The sequence below is a fragment of the Lactuca saligna genome, chromosome 8 (assembly GCF_052625555.1).
Source record: "Lactuca saligna cultivar CGN05327 chromosome 8, ASM5262555v1, whole genome shotgun sequence".
In the NCBI taxonomy this organism is placed as follows: Eukaryota; Viridiplantae; Streptophyta; class Magnoliopsida; order Asterales; family Asteraceae; genus Lactuca; species Lactuca saligna.
Genome location: NC_136424.1, coordinates 5973205 through 5993926, shown reverse-complemented (window position 1 = coordinate 5993926; position 20722 = coordinate 5973205).

The window sequence follows — 20722 nt, the reverse complement described above, 5'->3', positions numbered from 1 at the left end:
GTAATAATTCAAGTAAAAAGTTGATTACCCGAAACGACAAATAATGAGTAATCGATATGGTGATAAATAAAACGTGTTTTGTTTATACTCAAAGGTTTGAGGCCATATGGGATTAGTATTATTCTTGTGTTTCACTTTGCATGTTTTGACTTCCAGAATAATTGAGTTTATTAAGAATAATCGAATTATTCAAACGGGCCACAGTCGTTCATATGTTGGAAGTAGATATGAATGAAGATTGTCGAGAATTGGTGTGTGGATTGTCTAAAAGAGTATTAGACATAAGCAAATGTTTGCTGCAACGTTCATTAGTGCTTATGAATATGATTTGAGCATTGGATTAAACCCACGCTCACTTGGATCACTATCTCGAGTGATTAGTGAGACGATAACATCTTATATTCTTGAAACCGAGATGTGTGAGTTGTATCTTGCTAATCGATTGCACATTGATAATATGTAAACGCACTAGTAACTTGGTGTTATAAAACATATTGTTGTGTGTGATTTGGTTAGTGAGTGCAAGCAAGCATTGTATCAAAGTTTATCCGTTCCTTTTATCCAAGGTAGGATAGAAGCGATATCTTTGGGCCCCTTGATGGTTTAGTGATGACATACGTAAATGCTCGGCCGGGCTAGGGCTAATTTGATTTGTTCAATTAGTCTGTCGTCATAAATCGGAAATCGAGATATAGTACAAAGAGAATGATTTGAAATCATATCTCATACGATATCTAGAATGGAGGAATATATGATCCCTTATCTAAGGACACGCGTATCTGATATGATCAGAGTTGACAGCGGCTTTGGAAAGCTACGATTGCAGATCAGGATCTGAAGTCATACGCAGAATAGTTGTTAGACTTATCCAAGTGGGAGACTGTTGGATTAGTGTCTAAGTCCATAACTATTTTGGTATGTACTTGACCCGATGGTGCATGGTCCTTTTGGGTTGCCTTCACCAAAGCAACTTGATTGGAGAAATGAATAAAGAGAGAGAGGATAATATGATTTATTAATATGTTATAAGAATAATATATTAAAGGAGAAATCATATTTGTTTATTAATATTGGTTAATAATTAATTAAGAATTAGTTTTGTGATCAAATGTAATTAATTAAACTAGAGGGGCTGATTTGTAATTATGTGATAGTTACAAAATAAGGTAAGGATTATCTTATTTATATGGTGGACGAATTTAAGGTTGGAAAGCCTTAGAATTCGAGTATGATAAGGATTCAAGGATTATCTTATTGGTTGCTTAATGGATAATCAACTAGATAAGGATAATGACTGAAACCCTATCTTTACACCTATATAAACACCCCTAGGGTCATGAATTCGTGTATCCTGTAACGACCCAATTTTTACGTCCGAAAATTTCATTTTAAAATATTACTTTAGAAAACATTAATAAATAAAAACATTGTTGATCACACCATAACACATCGCAACCATGTTTTAAAAGGTCAAACCATACAATACATCCCATCAAAATATCAGAGTATAATCCCAATGATTCTCGTAAATGCGGAAGACAGGGTGTGTGCATGACGTGCCGCTACTGCGCCGGCTCCTTCCCCTTCGGTGCAGAGGTACCTGAAAACAAAACTGTAAACGTAAGCACAAAGCTTAGTGGGTTCCCCCAACGTACCACATACCATGCAAACACATAACATAAATACTGCCAGGCTATTCTGGGGTGCCTGACTACCCGGTACGGCCATTCTGGGGTGCCGACCTACCCATACGGCCATTCTGGGGTGCCGTCCTACCCGTGTCAAGCCATTCTGGGGTGCTGACTACCCATGTCAAGCCATTCTGGGGTGCTGACTACCCATCGGTCCTCACAACCGATCCTCGGGGACTGGTCCCCTCTCGCTACCTCTATCGCATAACATAACAGGCCAACATACAAACATACCATCACATACGGTCAGATGTTTCTGGGGTGTCTAACTACCCTGCGGTCCTAACAACCGAACTCTACTACTATTGCATATAACGTATCATGAGAGCATATAACATAACAGGTAATAGCAAACCTAGATGATATCACAAAGACAATCATCTATCATACGTCCCCTACTGGTGGGCCGGCATTGTGGCCTTAGGCCCACCACTACTGGAAGGTAACTCACCTCAAAGTAGCTGCTGAACTGATCGGGAACTAACTGACTGCTGCTGCTCCGGGAGTCCTCCGGCTGCAATTCCCACAACATACTCAATCAAACACTGCTAACTGTCCTTTAGGTAAAATGACCATTTTACCCCCGGTCTAGCTCTAAGTCAATGTTAGAGTCAACTTTCAGTTGACCCGACTCGCCGAGTTGGCTCTCCAACTCGTCGAGTCCCTATCAGACGATTATCCGGAGTCCCTGTTTCTACTCGTCGAGTTAAACTATGACTCGACGAGTTCATCTTCTAGACTGACGTTCAACCTCTTCATCCTACTCGCCGAGTTGTATGAACAACTCATCGAGTTCATCTTCATCCGAAGAACACTTTATGCTAAGACTCGCCGAGTTGTATGAACAACTCGCCGAGTCTGTTCTTGATCTATGAAGATTGCCTTGGACTCGCCGAGTCAGGGCATTGACTCGCCGAGTCCTATCATGGGTGAGTTCAGCTCCCAACTCACCGAGTCACCCCCTGTGACTCACGGCTCAACTCGATACATCATGAAAGGACCAATTCGGTGACTCGCGACCAGACTCGCCGAGTCACCTATACGACTCGCCGAGTCGTCGCCATGCATCCACCAAATACACCGATTTACTCGATTTCAGTTCATGCCATTCATAGATCTGGACTTCTAGGACACCAATCACACGTAAAGTTTCCAACTTTACGTGTGGATACTCACTAACATGGATTTTAGGGTTCAAAATGCCTCAAAAGGGTAGATCTAGGATGAACAAGCCACATGGGGCCATAAAGCTAACAGATCTGAGCTCCTGGAGCTCAATCTTGCCTAGATCTAAAGGCCCATCCACTTATTACGAAACATTAAGCACAAACAAGCTTGAGGAATTGCTCAAGAGTGTCTTAAATGAAATCTTAAGCATAGAAACAGGGGGAAAATGAGATATACCTCAATGAAACAGCTGAAAAACACAATGATGCTTGGATGGCTCTCCTATCTCTTGATCTCCTTCCCCTTCTTGCCTCAAAACCTTCAAGAATGCACACAAGAGCCTCAAATTCACAAGAACAAGCTTAGGACGAGGGTTGGGAGCTCTGGGGGCGAATGGGGGCTGGCAAGGGGCAGATATGGGGTTTAAATAGGGTGCAAACCCCTGAAACTTAGGGTTTCATCCAACAGCGGTGACTCGCCGAGTCCAGGATATGGACTCGCCGAGTCGCCAACTTAAACGTGTCCTGCGTCTCGTCCCTACTTGGCGAGTCGGACCTAGTGACTCGCCGAGTCCAAGGCTAAAATAGGGCAATACTCAAATAAAATTCACATACCGGAAACCAGGCGCTACAAATCTCCCCCACTTATTTTAGACTTCGTCCTCAAAGTCTGCTGCCCGGTCCTAAAACAGCTCGGGGTAATGCTCCATCATCTCGTCCATCGGTTCCCAAGTCCATTCCGAACCCTTGCGGTGCTGCCATTGCACCTTTACTAGTTCTACCCTCTTGTTTCTCAACGTCTTTGTCTTTCTGTCAAGTATTGCGACTGGGCGCTCAATGTAATTCAAGCTGTCGTCAACCTGAATATCCTCCAATGGTACTACTGCTGAATCGTCCACCAGGCACTTCCGCAGCTGCGAAACATGAAAGGTGCTGTGGATCTGACTGAGCTCGGCTGGCAGGTCCAGCCTATACGCCACCTTGCCCACCCGGGCTGCAACCCTGAACGGCCCGATGAACCTTGGGCCCAACTTGCCCCGCTTCCTGAATCGAATGACTCCTTTCCAAGGCGACACTTTCAGGAGGACCATATCCCCGACTTGGAACTCCAAGTCGGATCGACGTCTATCGGCGTAGCTTTTCTGCCGACTCTGTGCAGTCTGAAGTCTGCTTCGAACCTGCTGGATCCTCTCGGTCGTCTCTAGCACCACCTCGGTGCTTCCCATGACTCTCTGGCCAACCTCCCCCGAACATATCGGGGTTCTGCACTTCCGCCCATACAACATCTCGAACGGTGGTCGGTCAATGCTCGCGTGATAGCTGTTATTGTAGGAGAACTCAGCCAAGGGAAGATAGGTATCCCAGCTACCACCGAAATCCAACACACACGCCCGCAACATGTCCTCCAAAGTCTGGATGGTCCGCTCACTCTGACCATCTGTCTGCGGGTGAAAGGCGGTGCTAAAATGCAGACGAGTGCCCAACTCATCATGGAATTTCTTCCAAAATCTGGAAGTAAAACGCACATCCCTGTCCGAGATCACCGATACTGGCACCCCATGCCGTGCCACAATCTCCCTGATATAGATGTCGGCCAATTTTTCGCCCGATATGCTCTCCTGAATTGGAATAAAGTGAGCACTCTTGGTCAATCTATCCACAATGACCCAAATCGAATCCACTCCACGTGCGGTCCTGGGAAGCTTTGTGATAAAATCCATCGTGATATCTTCCCATTTCCACAGTGGAATGTCCAACGGCTGCATCTTGCCATGCGGTCTCTGATGTTCGGCCTTGACCTTCCTGCAGGTCAAACACCGCTCGACGTACCATGCCACATCCCGCTTCATGCAAGGCCACCAGTAATCCGGACGAAGATCCCTATACATCTTCGTCGCCCCGGGATGAATAGAAAATCGGGACTTGTGCGCCTCCTCCATCAAAATCTGACGCATGCCACCGTGATACGGCACCCACACCCTACGGTGCAGTGTCAAAAGTCCTCGGCCATCATAATCAAAGGAGGAAACCTGACCCACCACACGCTCGCTCTTCAGATGCTCCTCCTTGATAGCCTCCTGTTGAGCCTACCGAATCTGCTCCAACAGGGGGGTCACCACGGTCATCCTCAAACAAGCGTCCCTGATCGGCACCGTTTTGCGGCTAAGCGCATCGGCCACCACATTGGCCTTCCCCGGGTGGTAAAGGATCTTGCAATCATAATCCTTCACCACGTCCAACCATCGACGCTGCCTCATGTTCAGATTCGGCTGGTCCATGAGGTACCTCAAACTCTTGTGGTCCGTGTAGATGGTACACCGAACCCCGTAGAGGTAATGTCGCCAAATCTTGAGGGCAAAGACCACCGCCCCCAACTCCAAATCGTGCGTCGGGTAATTTGCCTCGTGCGGCTTGAGCTGCCGTGAAGCGTAGGCAATGACATGCCCTCTCTGCATCAGAACTGCGCCCAACCCTGAAATGGACGCATCGCAGTAAACCACAAAATCCTCAACGCCCTCAGGCAGGGCTAGGATCGGCGCCTCACACAATTTCTGTCTCAGCATCTCAAACGCAGCCTGCTGCTCGGGTCCCCACCGAAAGACCACGACTTTCTTCGTCAGTCGCGTCAGGGGTACGACTATCTTGGAGAAATCTTGGATAAACCTCCGATAGTAGCCTGCCAATCCCAGGAAGCTCCGAATCTCAGATGGAGACTTCGGGACCTCCCATCTCATCACGGCCTCGACCTTGGCCGGATCAACCAGAATCCCGTTCTGGTTGACTAGGTGCCCAAGGAATTGCATCTCGCGCAACCAAAACTCACACTTGGAGAACTTGGCATACAAGCTCTCCCTCCTCAGGGTCTCCAATACCTCCCTCAGATGCTCCTTGTGTTCCTCCCGAGTCTTGGAATAGACCAAGATATCATCGATAAAGACTATCACAGACCGATCCAGCATCGGTCTACACACGCGGTTCATGAGGTCCATGAACGCGGCAGGAGCATTGGTGAGCCCAAACGGCATCACCACAAACTCGTAATGACCATAGCGCGTCCGAAACGCAGTCTTCTGCCTATCCTCCTCCCTGACCCTCATCTGATGATAACCCGAACGCAAGTCAATCTTGGAGAACCAAGATGCTCCCTGAAGCTGGTCAAATAGGTCATCAATCCTCGGAAGCGGGTATCGGTTCTTCACCGTTACCTTGTTCAGCTCCCGATAATCTATACACATCCGATGCGACCCGTCCTTCTTCCTCACAAACAGAATCGGGGCTCCCCAGGGTGAACTGCTCGGACGAATAAATCCCTTGTCCAACAGCTCCTGCAGCTGCGTAGACAACTCCTGCATCTCGGGAGGAGCCAACTGATACGGTGCTTTGGCTATCGGAGCCGCACCGGGAATAAGGTCAATCCTGAACTCCACCTGTCGCTCCGGAGGTATCCCAGGTAGTTCCTCCGGGAAAACATCTGCAAAATCTCGAACCACCGGGACCTCGCTCACGGTCGCCTTACCCGCCTCCCGGGTATCCATCACATACAGGACATATCCCGCGCATCCCTGCTGAAGATAGCGCCTAGCCCTCGCTGCAGAACATACAGTGGGTCCACACTGCGGCCGCTCGCCATGAATCACTAACTCTCCCCCGCTTGGGGTCTTGACTCGCACTAGCTGCTGCGCGCAATCTATCACTGCCCCATTAGGGCTCAACCAATCCATACCAATAATCACCTTGCTTCCACGCAATGGGATGGGAACCAAGTCTACCAGGTAACGCTCCTCAAACAGCCGCAGAACACAATCTCGAAACACCATCGATGCTCGCACCGATCGATCGTCAGCAATCTCTACCTCTAACGGGTAATCTAACTCGCCCGAAGCCTCATGAAACCTCTTGCTAAGAGCAAGAGAAACGAACGATCGGGATGCACCCGAGTCGAACAATACCTGAACCGGGATACCGTTCACATGGAATGATCCTAATACACATGTATACACACGGAGCACATATCAATATCATAACAACATAAAACAAACGATAGAAGGAAAGAATCGTACCCGTCACCACATCGGGCGCGACGCGTGCCTCCTCTGTAGTCAGCTGGAATGCCCGGCTCCTCACCACCGGAGCCTCTGCCTTGCCCTGACGGCCATCCGTGATCCGCAGGGTCGCTGGAGCTGGCGCCTTCACTGGCACTGAAACTGTCAACATGGGGCAATTGGCCTTCTTGTGGCCCCTCTGGTTGCAATGGAAACACAGCAACTCCGATGTCTGAATAACTGTCGCAGGAGCAGTGCAATCCCTGCTGATATGCCCAAACTTGCCGCACTTGTAGCAGCCTGACGATCCCATCCTGCACGCCCCCTCGTGCGGCCTGCCGCACCTCCTGCAGCGGCTCGGTCCCGACTGGCCTTTCGGCCTCCCATCTGATCCCTTGGGCTTCTTCCCCGAAGCCCCTGCTGCCTGACCGTCCTCAAGTTTTCGCTTCCGGATGTGCTCCAAATCTATCTCTCTCTCCCTAGCCCTGGCAATCATGGAGTCCAGGGTGGGGCAAGCCGAAAAGCTAACATGCTCCCGGATGTCAGCTCGTAGCATATCATGGTAACGAGTCCTCCTCATGTCCTCGTCACCGGCATACTGGGGCACCAATAAAGCCCTCTCCCGAAACTTGGCGGTGATCTCTGCCACGGTCTCTGTCGTCTGCCTCATGTCTAGAAACTCCCTGGCCAGCTACTGAAGCTCGACCGCCGGTGCAAACTCTGCTATGAACCTAGTCACAATGTCCGACCAGGTCATTGCCTCGATAGCCGAGGCTCCCAACGAGTCACCCACTGACTCCCACCAATCCCGGGCTCGGTCCCGTAAACACCCTGCTGCGTACCTCACCTTCGACCCCTCGGGGCAGAAGCTAGTCAACTGGGCAGACTCAATATCTGCAATCCACCGCCTGGCGACAATGGGGTCCTTCACCCCATGGAAATCCGGCGCGCCACTGCCCCTGAAGTCCTTGAAGGACAGTGTGCGAGATCCTGACTGGCTAGAGGCCAAATCGCTCCTGAATGCCCGTAGGCGATCCTCCATCAACTCCATGATCCCTTCCTTGATCGACCCAAAGAGGATGGGGGTCGACTCAAGGATGCCCCTGGTGATCTCCGACGTGATGAACTCACGTAGCCTCTCATCAATCGGCTCGGTGCCTGATCCCGAACCTGACCCCTCTCCTGACCCGCCATCTGTCGGTCTCGGTCGAAGTACCACCATTCTGCAAATCATCATAATAATCATTAGTGATACTGCTACTTTCTGAGGGATCTCAACTACTTACAGGTTCCTTGGTCTCGTCTTGGCCTTCCTCGGCTCGGGTACGGATCCTCTGCTTTCAGTAGTACGGGCCCATACTACCTTCCACATCTATCCGTGCCTTCTCCGAGGAATTCCTCGACTCCACCAGATCCCCTTTACTACTGCTACTCTCTGTTATTCTCATCCTAGGCTTGCCCTAGGGAAAACTCAAGTTCAACACGACTGGTCCTCAGCTGCTGTAGGTCTCCTCATAGTGCCAGTTAGCCACCACCTAAACACCATCACATGGGACGAGGATTAGATAATCCTTCAAGTAAAAGATCCGTCCCTACAATGGTTGGACTCAAACAAGAGCTGCGTAATAGGGCCAGTTCCAATACTTTGGGATTATTCAACCCTGATTACATGTGGTGTGACGTGTTTACCTAGTGGCTAACTCCCATTACTCAGAACCCCACCAAGCACGAAGCAAGCAGCATTCGGATAAGGGGAAACAGACTCAAGCCAAACTATCCTTATAACAAGAAACGACACTTAACATAGGATGCTAAGCTCATACTATCAGGCATAACCTAAACAGGCTATCCTACTGCTGTCTACTCAATTCTAGCATGCAATATTCATAAAGCTGTAACACATAAGCAGGCACATAAGGCATCACTCCTAGATCCTTAGCCCTATTCTAGCATGCAGTTCTACGTAAGCTGATAAACATAACATAAACTTGTATAGGTACTATGGGGAATACTTACTTGAGCTCGGCCGGTCGCGCACGTCACACACTTCGCTCTTTCTTATGACTCTTTTCCAAGTTTTAGAGAACATTTTCTTTCGAAAAATCTTTCAATCCCTCGATTTGAGTTCAGACACCCCCGAATGCGTGTCCGAATCCCTCAAACCAGGGCTTTGATACCAACTTGTAACGACCCAATTTTTACGTCCGAAAATTTCATTTTAAAATATTACTTTAGAAAACATTAATAAATAAAAACATTGTTGATCACACCATAACACATCGCAACCATGTTTTAAAAGGTCAAACCATACATCCCATCAAAATATCAGAGTACAATCCTAGTGATTCTCGTAAATGCGGAAGACAAAATGTGTGCATGACGTGCCGCTACCGCGCCGGCTCCTTCCCCTTCGGTGCAGAAGTACCTGAAAACAAAACTGTAAACGTAAGCACAAAGCTTAATGGGTTCCCCCAACGTACCACATACCATGCAAACACATAACATAAATACTGCCAGGCTATTGTGGGGTGCCTGACTACCCGGTACGGCCATTCTGGGGTGCCGACCTACCCATACGGCCATTCTGGGGTGCCGTCCTACCCGTGTCAAGCCATTCTGGGGTGCTGACTACCCATGTCAAGCCATTCTGGGGTGCTGACTACCCATCGGTCCTAACAACCGATCCTCGGGGACTGGTCCCCTCCCGCTACCTCTATCGCATAACATAACAGGCCAACATACAAACATACCATCACATACGGTCAGATGTTTCTGGGGTGTCTGACTACCCTGCGGTCCTAACAACCGAACTCTACTACTATTGCATATAACGTATCATGAGAGCATATAACATAACAGGTAATAGCAAACCTAGATGATATCACAAAGACAATCATCTATCATACGTCCTCTACTGGTGGGCCGGCATTGTGGCCTTAGGCCCACCACTACTGGAAGGTAACTCACCTCAAAGTAGCTGCTGAACTGATCGGGAACTAACTGACTGCTGCTGCTCCGGGAGTCCTCCGGCTGCAATTCCCACAACATACTCAATCAAACACTGCTAACTGTCCTTTAGGTAAAATGACCATTTTACCCCCGATCTAGCTCTAAGTCAATGTTAGAGTCAACTTTCAGTTGACCCGACTCGCCGAGTTGGCTCTCCAACTCATCGAGTCCCTATCAGACGATTGTCCGGAGTCCCTGTTTCTACTCGTCGAGTTAGGCTATGACTCGACGAGTTCATCTTCTAGACTGACGTTCAACCTCTTCATCCTACTCGCCGAGTTGTATGAACAACTCGTCGAGTTCATCTTCATCCGAAGAACACTTTATGCTAAGACTCGCCGAGTTGTATGAACAACTCGCCGAGTCTGTTCTTGATCTATGAAGATTGCCTTGGACTCGCCGAGTCAGGGCATTGACTCGCCGAGTCCTATCATGGGTGAGTTCAGCTCCCAACTCACCGAGTCACCCCCTGTGACTCACGGCTCAACTCGATACATCATGAAGGGACCAATTCGGTGACTCGCGACCAGACTCGCCGAGTCACCTATACGACTCGCCGAGTCGTCGCCATGCATCCACCAAATACACCGATTTACTCGATTTCAGTTCATGCCATTCATAGATCTGGACTTCTAAGACACCAACCACACGTAAAGTTTCCAACTTTACGTGTGGATACTCACTAACATGGATTTTAGGGTTCAAAATGCCTCAAAAGGGTAGATCTAGGATGAACAAGCCACATGGGGCCATAAAGCTAACAGATCTGAGCTCCTGGAGCTCAATCTTGCCTAGATCTAAAGGCCCATCCACTTATTACGAAACATTAAGCACAAACAAGCTTGAGGAATTGCTCAAGAGTGTCTTAAATGAAATCTTAAGCATAGAAACAGGGGGAAAACGAGATATACCTCAATGAAACAGCTGAAAAACACAATGATGCTTGGATGGCTCTCCTTCCTCTTGATCTCCTTCCCCTTCTTGCCTCAAAACCTTCAAGAATGCACACAAGAGCCTCAAATTCACAAGAACAAGCTTAGGACGAGGGTTGGGAGCTCTGGGGGCGAATGGGGGCTGGCAAGGGGCAGATATGGGGTTTAAATAGGGTGCAAACCCCTGAAACTTAGGGTTTCATCCAACAGCGGTGACTCGCCGAGTCGCCAACTTATACGTGTCCTGCGTCTCGTCCCTACTCGGCGATTCGGACCTAGTGACTCGCCGAGTCCATGGCTAAAATAGGGCAATACTCAAATAAAATTCACCTACCGAAAACCAGGTGCTACATATCCCTTCCCAAGAGGTCCTAGATACGAATTCTAACCTCTCACCTCTCTCTTTATACCTTCTCCATTTGCTTATGGTGTTTGTGAGCCATTAGAGGAGTGACACTTGTGACTCTAAGCATTCCAAAGTCAATCCAAGGTGGAGTTGTGATTGTTATTGCTATATAACAATCAAGGTATGATCTTAAACCTAATTACATATTAATATGATTACTTGAATGCTAGAATTAGGGTTTATAGTCTTGGATTCAAAGCATGTACAATAGAGAAACCTAGATCCAAGCATTAGGGTTTGTATGAGCACATAGGATGTCTTATGACCAAAATCCATCAGTATTTGCTATGAAATATGTGTTATGTGTTTATATATTGTTGTTTATTTAAGATAAGTGTGGAATAGATGTTTTATATAGTTTTAAATGAGTCAAACTATATATGTATTTTGCAACAACAAATATGTTGGGTAGGACATGAGTAGATGAGATCCGTGAGTATGGATCATATTAACAGATTAGTTTAGATCCGTGAGTAGGGATCATATCAAGAGGCTAGTTTTAGATCCGTGAGTATGGATTAGACCAAGAGGTTAGTTTTAGATCCGAGATTATTGATCAGGTAAAGAGATCAAACTTGTTATTATTCCGGGAGTATGGATTAAGACTAAGTTAATTATCCCTAGTCCGGGAGTATGGATTGGGAACATTTATTGATCCGGGAGTATGGATCAGATCAAGATTAAGGTATAGTTAATTGTCCCTAGTCTGAGTATGGATTGGGCACAGTTATTGATCTGGGAGTATGGATCAGATCAGGATTAAGGTATAGTTAATTGTCCCTATTCCTGGAGTATGGATTGGCTACAATTATTGATCCGAGAGTATGGATCAGACCAGGATGTTAGTTTTAGATCCGTGAGTATGGATCGGGTGAAGAGGATAGTTTTAGAAACGTGAGTAGGGATCAGGTAAAGAGGAAAATTTTAGATACGAGAGTTTAGATCGTGTCGTTGTGAGGATCGATGGGGTGGGATAAGAGTTGCCTTTATATGGTGAAATTGTAAAAGTTTGAATGTTTTGTATATATAAATATATATGATATAACATTATGGGATGAAAACCCTATATGCTCACTAGGCTCGCAAGCCTGACCCACTCAGTTTTCTTTGTATCACAGGTATCGATACGAAGCTGCTTTGCACTGAGGGATTAAAGGAGATGTAAATCACTAGTTTAAATGAATGTATGTTCTGTTTATGCTTATGTATCTGTATCGGAACATGACATCTCGAGATTTTTTTATTTAATGAAAATACATTTCTTTAAAGAAATGATTTGATAAATTCTTATCATATTTTGTTTTGGGAACAAATTCCACAACCGTTTTCTATAAATGATTACTCTGATTTTAAAAACAAAGCATAAAGAAATCAGTTTTTTCTGGCCGTGTAATTGGGGATGTCACAAATACCCATCCCCATACCCAAATTCCAATCTGCATAGCCATCCCTGCCTTAATGGGTTCGAGTGAAAAAATCCTCACCGTGTATGGGGAACTTATCGGGTATGATGAATTCCCCGTACTTATGGCTAAATACTAACTTAATTGGCACTAGCTCAGCTAGTTTGTTAGACAAACTTTAAAAATTATTTTCCAACTCAAAGACCAATAGAAAACATATATTCAATTGACTTAAGGGTCTCTTTAATATATAATGAGCTCCCTTTTAAGATACAATTAAAAGCATCAAGTCCTGTACTCCTCTTCCCCTTATATACTTGTTTCCGTTCACTTGATTTATCTACCAAAGCCAATGTGGGATCAAGTAATAGATTTTTTTCTTCTCTTTCACACGTGTCTAACATTAATTTTCAACCAGATGAGGAACCCCGCTTTGTGGGGTATGGATTTGTTAACATAGAAGATGAAAAATCAGTATCTTTTCATCTCATGGTAATGTTGATCTGATATGTTTCACCGAATGTTATTCTAGCAGCAAAGTACATTACTATTTAATAACATTCCATAGCATCATCTAAAAGAAATTTACTCACCACAGACCAGAATAAAACTTACATAAGTTGTGTTGTAAAAATAATTGTTCTCTTTAATGTTTGACCTCGTTCTTTCATCTGATTTTGTTGCTTCTTTATGCACAATATTCAGATTTAAAAGAAAACAAAAAGATTATGATGTCAACTGAACAGGAGCCCCAAATTACTTGCCAGAAGATTGCAGTCGTTCGCATCGGTTCCCTTCATCCTTTGGCATCATAAAGAAGGTAAAGCATATTCCACATCTCGATGAGCTCTTGGTTTTGTATTCCGACAGAAATATTAAACAAAAAAAGTCAAGTATAAAGCATGATACAAAAAATAACAAAAAGAAAGACTTTTTAGAAAGATTTGAAATTGATTAAGCAGTTTGTCATGTGACTCTTCATATTATTTGTACTTCACCATTTTCTTTTGAAGATTATGTATTTCCTATTCCTTTATTTGTACCTCTGATTTAAGAGTTTTGATAATGTGTATATTCTCTGTTTATTATATATTTATAAATGTAATAAATGAAAATGTACTTATGAATTAGCAATAGACATAGTGTCATTTCTGTAACTACGCCACCAACCAGTTTATCAACAACACTATTGTAGTTGATCCGAAAATTTCAATAGCTTCAACACATGTATAGGGTAGGCGAAAATATGTTTCCTTTTTTGTTGTATCTTCCCTAATAACAAGGATTGAATGGTCAAAGAATAACAACATACTTACATTAATTCTCTTTGAACCCGCAAACAATAAACTATCAACTTTTTTGTCATATAAAAACTCCAATAAATAGACTTAGTTTTTCTCATTAAAGGTACACATGCATCACTATTTTACCAATTTATGAAATACTTAATCATTACTCCTAGTGCTAAAAAATAAAATTAAGACAAAAATGGTTGTATGGTAGTTTAAAAATGGGAAAAGAATGGTTGAACATTGAAGATAAAGTCAATAATAACATAAGTTATTTTACCTCAAATTTCATTTATGATAGCTGAACAAAGGTTTTAACAGACTCGCCTCGAGTCAATATCTATAACAATCAAGTGCGGTGTTATGAATACGTGAAGTTGAAGTGTTGAACATTTGTTGTTCAATAATCAGTTGTAATATGAACTCTTAGCAGAACACAAGGACAAAAAAAAAACAATAATGATTTAAATTAGGCATGAATATTTTACCTACAATCCCCTACCCTCCCTTATTCAGCTGCAGTAATCTTTCAATCATACAAATCAGAAGCGGAAATTGCTTTACAACAAAGAACACGAAAATTAAAAAAGATAACCAAGGAACAATAATTCCGCTACTTCATATTTATACCATCGATTAAATCAATTTAATTAAGTGAATTTCGAGTGGTTTGATGTTCTAATTCTTCTCTGCCATTATGCCTAGCTTGATTCAACAAGGCTGCTATTAGGTTCCGATGCTTCTCATTAGATATGGCTTTTACTCCAAAATATTTAGGTACTTATATATATATATATATATATATATATATATATATATATATATATATATATATATATATATATATATATATATATATATTAGGTTCATGTGAGACGGCCTAATTTTGTGAGACCGTGAGATGCATTTTTTTTTATTTTTTATTTTTTTTTTAATTTTTTTTAGTTAATTCAAGTTCCGAAAATAATATTTAAAAAAAGAATTTTTTGATTTTTCCATTTATTTTGCATTTTAAAATTATTTTTAGAATATGTACAGTGTAATATTCTATTTAGAATATTTCACGTATTTTAAAAAAAAATAGAATTTTTTTTTATTTTTTTAGTTAATTCAAATTCTGAAAATAATATTTAAAAATTCTTTTTTTAGATTTTTCCATTTATTTTGCATTTTAAAACTATTTTTTAGAATATGTCAGTGTAATATTCTATTTAGAATATTTCATGTATTTTTCAAAAAAAAAAAAAAACGGGATTTTTTTTTATTTTTATAAAAAAAATTTTATATTTTTTTTAGTTAATTCAAGTTCCGAAAATAATATTTAAAAAAAGAATTTTTGGATTTTTGCATTTATTTTGCATTTTAAAATTATTTTTAGATTTGGTCTCACTGTCTCACAAAATTAGAATGGTCTCAAATGAACCTGAACCTATATATATATATATATATATATATATATATATATATATATATATATATATATATATATATATATATATTTTCTTATAGGTTTTGTGCCTTTGAATTTTAATTAAGGTTTGCCTAAGTGAATCATAATTATTTGGGATTTTTGCAATGTCCGTAGAATGTGTGAGTATATGTAAGTATCCGAAAGGGGATGGGAGTGGAAGATATGATTGTAGTCCGGTTCCATGTGTGTGGAAGGATCCAAGGGCCTTCACTAGTTTGCTAGATAGCACTGGTAATTACCCGACTTTGCATGTACAGAGCAGAAGAAAAATTCGTTGTGGCCATGTAATACTCACTTGCCCTATACTTAGAATTATTTTTCCCTTTTCTATTAAATGTGGTGTGGTATAAGCTGATGCTAGTTCTTACTTTACCTTTACTGATATTACCATGTTTTTGCAGCTTCTGTTGTTTCAATGTTCTAGATAGTTATAATTATGAGTTGTTGTTGAACACTTCCCCTAGGATATTGGAAATCTATAGAAAAGAACTTCGTTAACTATATCATGAACATAATCTAAGGGTAATGCTATTTGCTTGTGTAAACAATATTGCACTTTCTATTTCACTGTTCCTAAGGGTGGTCCAACTTTAATATATATATATATATATATATATATATATATATATATATATATATATATATATATATATATATATATAAAGAATGGGAAACATAAGTTTTTTTGTGTTTGTTTTTCAATATATATATATATATATATATATATATATATATATATATATATATATATGCACATCTCTTAATTATTAATAATAATAATAATAATAATAATAATAATAATAATAATAATTACAAGTCTTATGAAACATAATCTGTTCTTTTCATTTTCAACTACTAAGGTTACCCATGCTTCGCATGGGTAAGAAAGATTAATGTTAGTGATACAATGTTACAAAACATAGATAAAGTAGGTATTATAAGTTTCACAAGAATTTTCATCAAACTTATTTAGCTTTATAAACCATTTTTTACAAAGAAAGACATTATTATAAAATCACAAATTCCTCAAAAAATTTACAAAATCAGTTTACCATGAAAAAATATCTCGAAAATATAATTTACTCTTGTTGTAACCTCATCTAATCAGCAAATGTTTTTTTCATCACACATTTTCCATGGACATGTCGTTCGATTTTGCGTCTTTAAGGATTTTCTTCATGTTAGAGGCTTCTTTTTGGTGTTATAGAATAGATTGTAATTTTCCTTTTTTTTTACAATTTAGGAAATATAGTTAAAACCTTTTAATAACTGTAATTGCAACATACTTCTTTCCAAAAAAAGGTGAAATGGAGTTCACGTTCTGATTTTGGAAAAGTAACACCTGCTGATTTTGGGTCTGCTTATCTTTAGACGCTTGACCTATAGTCTGGGAATAAAACATCAGTTTCACGAAATATATCAACTTCAAGAAATGTATCAACATTACTTGTTGGAAATGGTAGCGGTTATGTTTGAAATGTTGAATTCAAGAAAAATATAAACATCAATAGTTGAAACTTGAAACAGTCTATTATTTTGAAATACTATGATAATCATATTAGGTTTATGTTTCGAAACTAGGTGGGTTTGGTCTATATCATCAATATCGAGAGCACTATACACAAAAATTGCTGAGAATTATAAGTTTTATATGAGAGATTATATTGGTCATAGTAACATACCTTGAATTGAAGGTAGGTTTCTTCCTCCTTCATGCCAAAAGCTTTGAATCGTTGGTGTCAACAAAATCTTAAGTTGCTAATAGGATGACTAATTCACGTCATGCATGGCTGCATCAACGATACAACAAATATTACCAAAACAACAACTTCTCGATGTGTTTAATCAATACTTTGTACTTTAACATCTTGGATATATAATAGGAGAGACGAAAGTTTTCCACAACACCGATCATTTAGTAAAATGCCAAATTACAATTAGATTTAACTAAGCTTCGTTAAAAAAAAGGTGATCATGTCATCAACTTAATTAGTTGTTTATAAAATGCTTAATAAGCTAACAACCACATAAACATATGATCACGTAAGTTCAAAATTTAAAAGTAAATAAAAAAATATTGATTTCTATGACTTAGGACATTATATTTTGAAAATTTTAACCAATAGTAGCATCATTAGGACATTATACTTTGAAAAATATATGATATCATATCGTATTCTATAAATTAAGAAAAAAAAACGGGCTAAATGGAACAAAAAGCAACATACTTTCATTAATTTGTTTATTATGACATCCTGCTTTCATTTCTTCCTATTACACCATTCTACTTTAAATTCTAACAAGTTATTATAAGAATGTCATCCAAATACAAAGTATATTGTCCTAATAATATAAATTTTGAAGAGTACAATGCTATAGTTGTGTAGACTTTTTTAAACATAAGAAAATGTTGCTATTTCTTGCATATTCCTCTAGTTACTTACCTTTTCTTTCAAGAGTACGACCAAGTAGAAAGGATTGCACCAATATATTGCAGTTCAAATATATGTCAAAATTCAGATACTAATTACTAACCTTTAGTTCTCTTTATAATCTAACGGTTACGTGCACCCAAGTCCCATTTTCTCTGTTCACCAATACCTTAAGTACTGTAGTAACAAAATATAATTATAAATAACAGAACCACACATAGATACATGAATACAATACATATTTGGTAAAGATACCTACAAAGATTTGTAACGCCACCATAAACTTTCTGTGTAGATGTAACGCCCGTAAATCCGGGCAAGTCAATTTAGAGACGTTAAGCGTTAAAAATGACTTTTTGATAGAAGATTATTTAGAATTAATAATCTTAACTAAGTTGTAGTATATGTCACAAGGATTCCGTACATATAAAGAACGTTGAAATCCGAGTTATAATGAAGAAGTTATGACCTGTCGAAATTTCGCGACAGAACCGACACGACACAACGCGACGTAAATAGTGAATTTATGTTAGAGCCATATTTGGCCTTAGCGATCTAAATGAAAGTCGTAGAATACGTTAAACCGAGAGCATACATAAAAAGAACATCCAAATCTGATTTTGTATGAGGAAGTTATGATTTTTCGAAGTTTCAGCATTAACAGTATGCAACCCGAAATTTGAATATTAGATCGGGCGTTTTTTAGCCGACACAACCTAAACGAGAATCAAAGATCTTTTTAATAGTAACATAACGGAAAAAGACAGACAAAAACGGAGTTCAGATGCAGGAGTTATGAATTTTGAACGGGGTTTTCCTGTCCCGGCTTACTAAAAATAATATATTTATAATATATTAAAAATAAAGTCAAAATTAGCCAACGGGGTCTAAAAGAGAGTTGTAGAGCATAACCTCACCTACGCTTGGATATAAAGAACATCGAAAACAGAACTTGTATGCAAAAGTTATGAATTTATGAAGTTTAGGGCGTGAACCCCACGGCTGTGTCAGAACTCAAGAGGTGAACATATGTAGTTCACGAGGTGAGCCTAGCTCACGAGGTGAGCATTAGTGGCTCACGAGGTGAACAGATGATGGAAGTATTCCAGGGCAAGTGGCCATGACGAACGCAATGATGTATCGAGCTCACGAGGTAAGCATATGTATCTCACGAGGTGAATATGAGAAACTCACGAGGTGAACCCAGAAAATTCACCCTATAAATAGAAATCGAGGGTCAGCCGATTTTGGTTGCTCCTTCTCATCTCTCCCACTCCTGATACTCTCTTTAAGCCCTATTTTAACCCCCCGAAGCCCCGATATCATCCCGAGAACCGAAGTGAGTCCCGAAGCCCGAAGATCCCGAGAAGTGAAATTCCCGAGCCAAAGCTCTGCCTGTGAGAAACCGGTTTGTGTGAAGATCTTCCAGATCTACCGAAGAATACTACTTTTACAGCCGTAGTGCTGTCCAATCATCTTCTGATCAAGTGAGTGTATAGTCTCTTTTATAACACGGTTTTAATACAAGTATTGTTTGAATGTATTAAGTATATGTTTTGTGTGAATGTGTAGTTACTTTCTTCTAAAACTAAAATATGAAGTATTTGTTATGAAATATGTGCTATATGTTTATATATTATTATTTATTTGAGATGAGAGTGGAATGGATGTTTTATATAGGTTTTAAATAAGTTAAGTTGTATATGTATTTTATATATACAAATATGTTGGGTAGAACATGGGTAGACGAAATAGTTGGTGAGTGATGAAGGATGAGTTTGAGGATGAGACGAAAGATGAACCTTGGTAGTTATGGAATTAGTACCGTATAGATAAACGCTGGTAGCTATGGATTTAGTACTGTTAGATAGACGATGATAGCTATGGTCTTAGTGCCAAATAAAGAACCATGGCAGCTATTGTCTTAACGCCAAATAAAGAACCTTGGCAGCTATGGTCTTAGTACCAAATAAAGAATCCTGACGGCTATTGTCTTAGTGCCCAATAAAGAACCCTGACAGCTATTGTCTTAGTGCCAAATAAAGAGCCCTGACATCTTTATATTAGCCATATATCAAACAAATTTATAGATAATTTTGTATTATCTTACATTTCTGTGTCTAAAAGAGCACAAGTAAATATATAATAAGACATAAACATCGACTTGATATTCTTTTGAGATAAAAGAGAACATGAAATAAAAGTAGTCATCTTAGTGTTTTGTTAGGCGAGTACCCGAAAACAGATCCAATGACAGGTGGATTGTAATGCAATTTTATTTGAATATCCTCCCAATTATGCTATCACAATTCAGTTGTAATACTTTAAAATTGATGTAGATATTAGAAATTGAAAAAAATACACACAATAAACATAATCATAACCTAAACCCGAATTTCAAAAATCCATGCTTTTGATGTGAATATAGAGTTTACCAGAGATAGGACGTTTGTCGATGGTGGTAAGGTGTTTGAGTGACCAGAAAGAGATAGAGAGTTGATGCTCAATGTAAGCATATGTTCCTGATTCAATAGTTTAGGGAAAAAAGAAAACACACACACACACACACATAGATAAAGCTGTTATAGTGTGGTTATGATGGTGAGGATGAAGGAGCCAAATTGTAGACTTCAATAATGATACATATAAAAAATTAGAAGTAGGATTATTAAGAGAAAAAAAAAAAGACAAACCTGGTGAATTGGAAGGTACTTTGAACCTGGTTGGGATGATTCTGCTCATTTCTCCACCAATCACACTTTCAACTCTAAAAAAAACACAAAGTGAAATCAGAAACATATACCACATAGATGGAAGAAGATTAACTTTTTAAGTGGATCGAGAGTAAAAGCGATGGAACTGCAATGAGAATATGGTTTC